Source organism: Citrus sinensis, chromosome 1, assembly GCF_022201045.2.
Source record: "Citrus sinensis cultivar Valencia sweet orange chromosome 1, DVS_A1.0, whole genome shotgun sequence".
NCBI classification, from domain to species: Eukaryota; Viridiplantae; Streptophyta; class Magnoliopsida; order Sapindales; family Rutaceae; genus Citrus; species Citrus sinensis.
Genome location: NC_068556.1, coordinates 23,823,507 through 23,835,045, shown reverse-complemented (window position 1 = coordinate 23,835,045; position 11,539 = coordinate 23,823,507). Strand labels below are relative to the sequence as shown.

The window sequence follows — 11,539 nt, the reverse complement described above, 5'->3', positions numbered from 1 at the left end:
TGTTGTTGTAATACATTATTTATAAGTTGTAACATTAAATGATACATCATATATTGAAGCTGGATTATATATATAGTATTTAAAAAAGTATTTATGTGCAGCATTCTTTATAAGTTGTAATACTAAAAGGTACATCATAGATCAAAGTTAGAGTAATATTAAAAAAAAAACATCATAGATCAGAGGTAGACTACACACGCATGTGTATATATATATATAGTATATCTAAAAAAATACTTACGTGTAATATATTTTTTATAAATTGTAACATTAAATGATACATCATACATCAAAGTTGGATATATATATATATATATATAGTATATAAAAAAGCACCTATGTGTAATATATTCTTTATAAATTGTTACATTAAATGATATACCATACATTGAGGCGGGACTAATATGTAGTATCTAAAATGGAACTTATGTGTAATAAATTCTTTAAAAATTGTAGCATTAAATGATACATAATAGATTGAAGCTGGACTACATTGATATATAGCATTTATAAAAGTGCTTAGGTGTGATGTATTCTTTATAAATTATAACATTAAATGATACATCGTACATGCTGGTCCATAGACATTGTATCTTAAAAAGGCACAAAATGATGGTAGGGAAAAGATAGAGACGATCTTCCCAAAAACGGAGCCAATTACACAGCACTGACGCCGCTATGGTTTATTGAGAGGGCCGCTACGGTGTACCCCACCAGAAAATCTGTGGTCCACGGATCCAAGCACTACACGTGGCTCCAGATTTATCTATTAGCCTTGGAACCACGGTACTATACTGAAAATACGTATAGCTAATGTGTGTGTGTGTGTGTTTTGGGGGGGCATTCAAGATTCTCTCATCATTATGTGAGCTTATATTATTTCAATCTGCGTTTCGCAGGTATCAGTGATTGCAACTAGGGGTGGGCGTTTGGTTCGGTTTGGGTTAACCGATGAAATCCGAACGGATTCAAAGCTTCAACCCGTTCGGGTTAAAATTCGGTTCAGGTTGAAGCTTTTTTTTTTTTAAGATTAAGCTTTTAAAAATTAAAAATATATATACATACAAACATCTCCCGTCATCCCACCATCAGATTTCTATTGTTTAGTTTCCTATTACTAACTTAATGTTGTAACGTAGTTTTAATTGAGCTTCATTGACTAATAATTAATTGAGCTGTAACGTAGTTTTAATTGAGCTTCATTGACTAATAATTAAATTGTATATTTTTAATTAATTGATTGGCAATTATTCAATTATTTGGAGTGTGTTTGTTGTTGTTGACTGATAATTGAACAAATGGAGATTGTTATTAGTCAAATTGGAGTGGGTTTACTGATAATTGAACAATTGGAGACTGTTATTAATTAAATTGGAGTGGGTTTGTTGCTGTTATTAATAATTAAATTAGAGATTGTTAATTAATTGATTGATTAACCCGAACTAACCCGAACCGATATGTTAACCCGAATTATCAACCCAATCCGATCCGAATTGCCAACTCAAACCGAACCGAACCAAATTTAACCGAACCGAATTAAATTCAGTTCGGTTTGGTTCGGGTTGGTGTTTTCAACCCGATTGGGTTCAATTCTCCAACCCAAACGGGTTGAAACCCAAACCGAAATCCGAACAACCCGAACCGAAACCCGATTTGCCCACCCCTAATTGCAACAGCCATTGCTTTCGTTTTGAGCCATGGGTCAGCTGCAGCTGTTATTGTGGACCAAGAGTTGTTGCCTTTGGCGGAAAAAGCTTTGAAAATCATGGAGGATAACAACATCAAGGGCAAATTCAAGCCTCCAATTTTGATTGTGATAGGTCATGATGAAACCTGTGACACTAAGAAAATAGAACATGCTTTAAGAAGTGGAGCCATTGAATATGAGAATTTTTTGCCAACCGGTGATCCTGAGTTTGCTTGGAAGCCGCAGGAAGATGAGTGGCAAAGCATTGCTTTGGGATATACTTCTGGCGCGACGGCGAATCCCAAGGGGGTGGTGGTGAGCCACCGGGCGGCGTATGCAATGTCCTTGAGTAATGCTATTTTCTGGCGAATGAATGAAGGAGCCGTTTACTTGTGGACTTTGCCATTGTTCCATAGTAATGGCTGGAGTTACACTTGAACCCTTTGCAGCTGTTTTTGGAACTAGCATTTGCCTTCGCCAGGTATTTTGCTTCTCTTTCATTTTTTGACTATTCAATATACCTTAATTAATGATGATCCTTCAATTATCGATCTGTATCTCGGAACGAAGCAACCATAAATTTGTATTCATAATTCTGAAGTTTTTGTGTAAGAGTACTACATCCTACGCATGTGAAATTAAATATTGAACCAAGTATAACTAGGACATATAAAAGAAGATCAGATCAGGAGAAAATTCTAATCCGTATAACTAATATTTAATTAGAAACTTATAACCATATTGGTGGCCATAATACATGGAATTTTTATATGTCATCATAGCATAAGATTATTACACAGTATATAGAGCATCTTCAAAAGACTCTATTAATTTTATTCTTCAAATATCTATTTGCTTACCTATGTGGCAAAAAGGAAAGTGAAAAAAATATGTTATTCTCCAAAATACTCTTCAAATAGAAATACGTTAATATTATTTTAATCAAATAAATATTTTTTTCAAAGAAAAATAAATGGTAATTAAAACACTTCTCCCTCTCTTTTTCTAATAAAAAGTAATAAAATATAAATTAAAGAGGGAGAAAACAACTCTACAAAATTGAAGAGAGTGAATCATTTTTTATTTGAAAAATTTTAATTGAAGTGTTTATTAGAGTTTTAAATGCTGATAGCCTGATATAGTTCTTCAAATAAGTAATTAAATCTTATTTGAAGAGACTTTTGGAGATACTCTAACAAACATATTCTAGATTTTTATTTCAAATAATTGAAAATAGATCTGATCTGCTTTGAATTTAAATTATCATGCTTAGGCCAGCTGAATTAGTAGATTTGGATAGATTTATGGTGTTAGATATTGATCAATAACTTTGGGATGTAACATTAAATTTTTGTCATTGATTTAAAAATTTTAAAATTTCAAAGCTAGAGTAAATTTTCTTGAGCGCTACGATTCTATTTTCAGTTGACGGCCAAGGCAGTCTACTCAGCCATAGCCATGTATGGGGTGACTCACTTCTGCGCCGCACCCGTGGTGCACAACAGCATTCTCAGTGCACCGCCAGAGGACACAACCCTTCCCCTCCCCCACACGGTAAACGTAAACACAGCAGGCTCTTCACCACCACCTTCAGTCCTTTTAGCGATGTCCCAAAGAGGCTTCCGTGTCACCCACGTTTATGGCCTCACCGAAATCAACGGCCCCGCTACAGTTTGTGCATGGAAGCCGGAGTGGAACAAACTGTCACCTGAAGCTCAAGCCCGCCTCAATGCCCGCCAAGGAGTCAGGACCATTTGCTTGGAAGGCTTAGATGTCAAAGACACATTAACAAAACAACAGGTTCCTGCTTGGGAAAACCATTGGAGAAATAGTGATGCGCGGCAATGCAGTGATGAAGGGTTACTTAAAGAACCCTAGAGCCAATGAGGAAGCTTTTGCAAATGGGTGGTTTCACACTGGGGATCTTGGTGTTAAGCATCCGGATAATTATATCGAAATTAAAGTTAGATCAAAGGATATAATTATCTCTGGAGGTGAAAATATTAATAATGTTGAAGTGGAGAATGTGCTATACTGCTTGAGGCGTCTGTGGTGGCGACGCCAGATAAGCAGTGGGGGGAGTCACCTTGTGCTTTTGTGACATTGAGGCAAGGGGTGGATAAATTGTCTAGTGAGCAACAATTGGCAGAGGATATAGTGAAATTTTGTTGATCGAAATTGCCTGCGTATTGGGTTCCGATATCGGTTGTGTTTGGAGCATTGCCGAAGACGGGAACTGAGAAGATTCAGAAGCATTTGCTAAGGACAAGGACTAAAGAGATGGGACCTGTCGGGATGGTCACTAAGAGCAAGCTCTAATTGCAATTGAGTGGCGAGCATTCAGAAACGGCTTGTATGATTGTGTGGACGAGAGTTTTTAGATTGCGGAGAAAAAAATATATTGGGTTACAGAATTTGGATGCATCAGTAATTGTTTGGGAAAACCAATAGTCAAATGAATGTCAAAGTGGAAAAGTTTGAGAAACCAAAGTCTTGGAATGCCTAAAATTCTATTAATTTTTTTTAAGTAATAATTGTTTTGTTATTTACAATTTATCATTTTTGAGAAATGATAGATTTTAAAATTTTGATAAAAGACATGAAAAAACTAAAATTTTGTTTACTTATTTACAATAATGATCTTCTGAACATCGATAGGAACAATAAATTATTTTGATGCCAATTCTTTAAAATTCAACAAAAACAAAAGATCGAAGGGGTCTAGATCCCATCTTTCAATTTTCTTCATTAATATATTCACATTCCTTATTTTGTTCTACAGATGCGAGACGAGATTGATAGTGCAGCGGAGGTGGAGGTAGGAAATGACAAAGACGATCTTCCCAAAACCGCAGCTAACTTCACAAAATCTGTGGTGCGTGGATCCAAGCACTGCCAATGGCATCAGACTTACCAACTTTGCCGCCAATTGGCCTTTGCTCTTTCCAGGCTCTCCGTCGGACTGGGAAAGTACATCTTTTGTGAAGTAATCCGATTAGTTAAGGTACTAGTCGATTTCTTTTTTCACTAAGCGCACTCTATTTTATTTACATATGCTAGAACAAATCTTTGCCTTAAATACCTAAAAATTATTTTCCACCTCATACTTCACCACTTGATTTCATACGTATAGCATTACTCAATAATAAAATTCGATAATTTGTCTTTAAAATTTTGTTTTGGATTGTTAAATTCTTAAAAGGATATTTGTTCAAATTTCTTGATCACGCAAAGATGAATAATCCAGTAAGGAAATGAAAAGAGATTTTTTTTTTATTGAAAATTAAATATCACAATATTAAACATATAATAAATTAATAACAATATTCTGGTCCAAATAATTAAACAAGTTCAAATTATAATAAAATTAAAATAACTAATTAACTCATGTCGGTTTTACTTGTTCGACAAGAATAAGTAAGGTCGCTTATACTCAGGATATACATACTCAAGATATATAATTGTAAACTGCAATAACACATGACATGTCATTTACGTCGCACAAGTACTGACGGCATAATGTAAGAATTAAAAGTTATTTAACGACAAGTCACCTTTCAACAAATAGTTGAAGACAATTTTTACATAGTACGCGCCCCGCATATACTACATGAGATGTTGTTTTGGTCTAAATTAAAATATGACATGTCAATAAAAATAGTCAGACAACATGTTCTCTCAGATACCAAACTTCATCAAAAGTTCATGAATTAAATGCCATTTTATAATATAAAAAAAAAAAAAAACTTTAAGCTACAACCTTTTTGAGACTCTGATATCTCAGCTACATTACAAATGCAAAAACGATCGGGGATTGAAAAGTGAACCAATGCATTATGGATCCACCATATCTTTAATCTTTTTTCACTAAACACGTTGAATGGGACATAAGAACTTATTAATGATGGTACAATTCAGACTATCCATATATTTTCTCTACATTTGCTACAAGAAGGCCCTTCCCCAAATATTTAAAAATTATTTTCCTCCTCATATTTTGTTATTTAATTTCATATGGATGCATTGATTTTATCAACTGCTTGAAATATCCTATAATTATTCCAAATTCAAGATTGAAAACTGAATAGAATCGGTCAGTTATTTGATTGAAACTAAAAAAGTAGATATTGAAAGGCTTAATCGAATTTCAATAAATCATCCTATGGAAAATATTTAAGTGACGTTCAAAGATCAAATGAACATTAATATGGTTGTATACCAAATAGCTTAAAAGTTTTCATGAAAATATATGTTAATTAAGATTTAAACTCAAAAGAAAGGATAAATAAATAAATGTTACATCTGTATATGAATAAAATGTAAAGTTTCGTATACCTCAAAATTGATGAAGACTCGTAAATTCACCATTAGCAGACTCGTAAACTCAGAGATATCTCACATGATTGGGGGTCTAAAGCTCAGCCATGCATGATTCGTTCGGATGTAGAGCCAGCCGAATCGTGTTCCGATCATTTTTATAGCTATATATGATCCCTTAATAGAAAAAAAAAGGAATATTATTAATTTCACTTCCTTTATCTAATAATCAATAATGTTGTACCAATCAAATTTGTTACACGTTACATAAAAAATATGCTTGTATTTATAATAAAATAATCTATTTATTATAGCCCAGTTTGAATATTCAAAATTAATAATAAATCATATCTATTAATAAAAATTTTGAAGAAAAAAAATCACCCCACCAAGAGATTCATAACCATCGAATTACTTTATGCTTCCCTGCCAATTGACTTATTATTAAGCCGACTGTCTTATTAATGAGTAGTTTAATAATCTATTTCAAGCTGTTTGATATTAATTACGTTGGATAACTATAACTTAACCACAACACTAAAATGTTTAATAAAGACTAACTAGTGCGGCTTAAAATATAAGTTGATTTGATCAATTACTTGTATCATGAAAAAAAAAACCTATAATTTTTTCTGTCAAAATTTATTATTTAAAAATTATATTTATGATAGGCGATTAATTTTTATTTCATAATTACAACTTTTTTCATAATAAAACTATAGTACTAAACAAAACCTTCATTTTCTATCTTTTATATTTGATATTTTGGTGTCACAAAAAGCACTAGGTCATGAGCTAAAAAGTGCAAAATCAGCACAAATGTTTTAATTCTCATACATGGTTATGCTACTAATTAATTATGTTGGTGTACAAGATTTGATGAATAGTCAAGTAGAGAAAGAGGTAATAACCCGATTAATAATAATAATAATAATGAAGTATACAAATTAGAAATAATTAATCTAAACATAATAATAAAAGCACAAGACTCAGCATATAGTTTAGAGGATAAATATGAATTTAAATTATTAGAATTAAAGGTAATAAGAGTAGTACTCATAGATATAAAAATCCAGCATTTACCGTAAATAATCATAGTGAACAAAAACAAAAGGAAAAAGTAGAAGATTAAATGATAATACTCTAGACAATAGTTATAAAATACCTTAAAGATGAATTAGTAAATTGTATACAAAAGACTAGATATTTTTTATAAATTTGATTGTAAAAGCAGTTTTTGACAAATAGAACTCCATGAAAAATCTATTTCACGGACAACTTTTAGTAGTTCAAAAGGACGTTTCGAATGATTAGTTATGTCATTTGGATTTGAAAAAACACCACATGTTTTCCAAACTAGAGTGCATAAAATATTAAAAACCATTTTCAAAATTTCATATAGTGCACATAGATGATAGTCTTATATTTACTCATAATAGATTTATGCATATAACTTAGTTATATAAAATCTTAGATTATTTTTAAAATAATAATATTTTAATCTCTAAAAAGAAAATAGAATTACTAAAACAAGAAATAGATTTTTAGGACTAGCAACATATAAGGGAACAATAAAATTACAACCACACATAGTTGGTAAAATATTAGATTTTTCAAACAAAATATAAGATACTAAAGAATTACAAAAATTTTTAGGCCTATTAAATTATATTAGAAAATTAGAAAATTTATACTAAACTTTAGTACATTAATAAGACCTTAATATAATTAATAAGTTAAGTAAAAATGGACAAAAATACTTTAATAACAAATATATAAATTTAATACAAAAACTTAAAGGAATTGTTAGAAACCTTAAACCTCTAGTGTTACCTATAGATAATGATGATAAAATTATACAGACAGACATAAGTAGCTTATAATGAACAAGAGTATTAATACAGAAGCCTAATAATGGTAGTTCTAAAGAAAAAGAACAAATAGTTGTGTAACCAAGCAGTAAATTTACGCAAACATAAAGTAGAAAGTCTAGTACAAAATTAGAATTTTTTGGAATAATAAATTCTTTAAATACATTCCATTTATATATACCAGATGATACTTTTACGATAAGAATAAATTATAATAATATTATAGAATTTTATAAAAAAGCATAAAGAAGAATTTTAAAAAGAAAAATTCTTTTATTAGTAATCATTGGATGTACTTTTTATAAATAATAACAGGTAGAGAATATAAAGCAAAGTTTGAACATACAATACGAAAGGATTGTACTTTAACTGATATTCTTTCAAGACTAAACATTCAATGATTATTTTGTAGGAATGGGGCATTAAATGAATTTTGGACCAATAACACTTCGACAATTCCCTTCATGAACAAATTTGAGTTTTAAAAATAAATTTAAATTATTAGACAATCAATAATGCACTTTAGACAGTTTGTGAAGTTGACATAATTCACAAGATAAAATAAAAGTATTAATGCACTCATGCGTTATTTTAGATAAATTAGTGAACGTGTAGACAATAAAAAATTTGCATTTTGCATATTAGTTAGAGATAGAAAACTAAGCATATATAAACAACAAAAAGAGATAGTTGACTTAGCAATAAATTATTTAAATCCATATTTTAAAAGTTTTTATGCATTTTATGAAACAATAGAATTTGTTAGAAAAGAAATAGCACGAAGTTGTTATGTTAGCCATTTAATCAATCACTTAGATAGTGTATCATCATCATCAACCGTACAGTTTTCTAACCATTGTGAAGTAACAACATGTACAAAAAGCTTAATGGTACTAGATATCATTTAGATAGAAAGTCAAAGCATGTCCACAAAAAAATAATTGCATTAGAAAATACTATTGTAGAATTATATAGTCAAATCACTGCCTTACAAAATAAACGTCATACACTAGACATTAAGCATCATGGTAGCTAGAGTACACAAAAACCATTAACAAGAAAAGAATGGGATGAGCTTGAAAAAAAAAATCTCTTTTTCTAAAAAGAGAATATACACTTCTAGCACATATAATTTTAAAAATTAGACAGAATGCGGCAAAAACAACATTAGAGAAATAAATATATAATATAATTTTTTTAAATGATCTAGCTTCTGATAAATATTAAAGGATTGAGTATTAGGATGTCCAATACAAAACTAAAAGTATAAATTGCCCAAAAGAGGACCCATTTTTTAAATATATTCCTTTAAAAAGATTTGCTTGTAAATGCCATCTTGTTTATAATATACCTTCAGCATGTATAGATTTATCTAGATATGACCCTATAAAAATAGAGTACAAAGAAGAAAAGATAGTTTTGACACCTACCCTACTTTTAGATTATGGTCTGTTAAGTTGTCTAATATTTTCAGATCTAGATCAAATAGATCATTTTGGCAGAAAAATAGCTACAATTGTCCTAAACATTTTTGCCACAACCAATAATCCTTTTGTAGAATTATCTATAGAAGCAAACCATCTGAATGGGATGAATCAGGAGTTAAACCAGCTGAATATAAAATAATATTAAGATTCCATAAAGTTAGACCTCCACTTTTTATAACTAAATTTCTTTGGTCATGTAAACAGTTTAGTATAGAAGAACAACTTAAACAACAGACCAGCAAAGTAATTGGTAGACAATTTTATTGAGCACATTTCAAGCTTAAAATTTACAAGTTAATAACTGAAGATGCAGTCCAAAAATTTTATTCTAAAAACACCCTCCTAAAAGTACCTTAACACCCTCTTAAAAGTACCTTCCATTATCAAAACTAAGTATACAAAACTAGTTAAGCATTATGCTAAAGAATTCAACTAGTTAAGAATTTTGCTGAAGAATTTGAGGCAGAAATAAAGCTTAGAAAGATCGACAAGAATTGGCCTAATAAGAAGCTGAATGGTAGGAGCAATTAGATGATAAGAGAGAGAGCTATTTTAGAGAGAGTAGCAAAGAAAATCAAGTGGCCAACTTTATTTTTACAGATGTCATTCATTTACTCATTACCCAATAAGAGAAAAATTGTGAAGGATTTTTTTTAGTTTTGTCATTTTTTATTGACACTTAGCCATTATTGAGTCAGCATAGAAAGTCAAGTCTTTTTACTGTTTACCTTTTAGTTGACCCTCAGGCAAACTACCAACTATAAATGTAATCTCTAAAACATTATCCCTTTGTACTTCAAATCGTTTATTATATCAAGTTTTCAATTGTATATACAGACCTCTTAAATTACTGAGACGGGAGAAAGGCTTTGAAGCAAGAGTCATTATTTACACAAGCAAAGAAATAAAATTCTCTTTCCATGTTTCCTTTCATACTTAAGAAGTTCAGATAATATTTGGAAAGCGATCAGCAAGTAAGCGATATTATTTGCTTTTATTTATTTATCTTTCAAGTTAAGAAGTTTCACCTAGCTAATGAGAATACAATCCATATTCAAAACACTAGCACAAGGTCGGTCCTTGTTATTATTCAAGGAAAAAGAGTTTTTGAAGAAAAGAGATGTTAAAAACAATGTTTTCATTTCTAACAAAAATATTAAGAACTCAATAAAAGTTTTTACTAATTCTCTGAAAGCTTCTTTTTGAACATGGTCTTTGTTACCCGTCTTTGCCATTAATGTGTTGTTGAAAGACATTTTAGACGTGAGTCAGCAATTTTGAAAAAGGCATTTTAAGCGTGAGTAAGCAATTTTGAGGTGTTTTTATAAGCATGATTTCAAAACTTTTTTTTTTTTTTGAGGAGCAAAACCAATTTTAATAAACTTTCAAAGGCTAGTTTTTACTAAGATAACTACTTATTTCAAAAATTGGGATTTCACTATATATAAATGATAACCGACGACATATAGTCTGATGGTTAACCTAAGTAGAAACTATATCAACATATATTGTCGATATAACAAGTCACATACAAGTTTTCCTCTTTTTACCAACTACCCTTTTCTCAACTTTGGTACCAGAATATATAGTCAATTATCCATCATCAAATCAGACATCATCACTATGTACAATGGCATTTTTCATCTTTTCATTAGCCGATTCTGTAGTCTCATTTCCATATCTTAGAAGACTACTCATATTTGACCTAATCAAAACTTGTAATAATTAATTAAGTTAAAATATTGAAAAAAAAGGTACATTTGTAGAGAGCTCAGCCCGTCAGCGGGGGTTTGGCGGCGTTTACAACATATTACATAATCGAACCGTGAATAACAAAGACCATTTTATCATTTAATAAATTTTTTCAAACAAATATTATTCACTCCATCAAACTCATCTCCCAAGGTAAATTTTTTGGGCATATTTTTCGGTAATTAAAAATTGAACACGACTTTATATTGGCTCAGTTTTTATTTATCCTTGGGCAGAATTAATGTAGAGTCGTAGTAGCTGTCTATCATCCAATAATTTCTTTTTTGAAAAAAGTTATTATTAGACTAATCTAGCAGGCCAATATTGACTGAGCTGGAAACTGCAGCACCTTTTGTTTTCCTTGAAACGTACACATGGCATAATTGACATCATACGTACATATATAGAATTTGGAATTAAATATA

At 30.6% G+C, this 11,539-nt stretch overlaps 1 pseudogene; it reads left to right on the top strand.

The window, feature by feature from the left end:
* The first annotated feature begins 1,666 nt into the window (after nt 1–1,666).
* On the top strand, nt 1,667–4,149 carry LOC102614774 (acetate--CoA ligase CCL3-like; annotated as a pseudogene).
* The last annotated feature ends 7,390 nt before the right edge of the window (nt 4,150–11,539 follow it).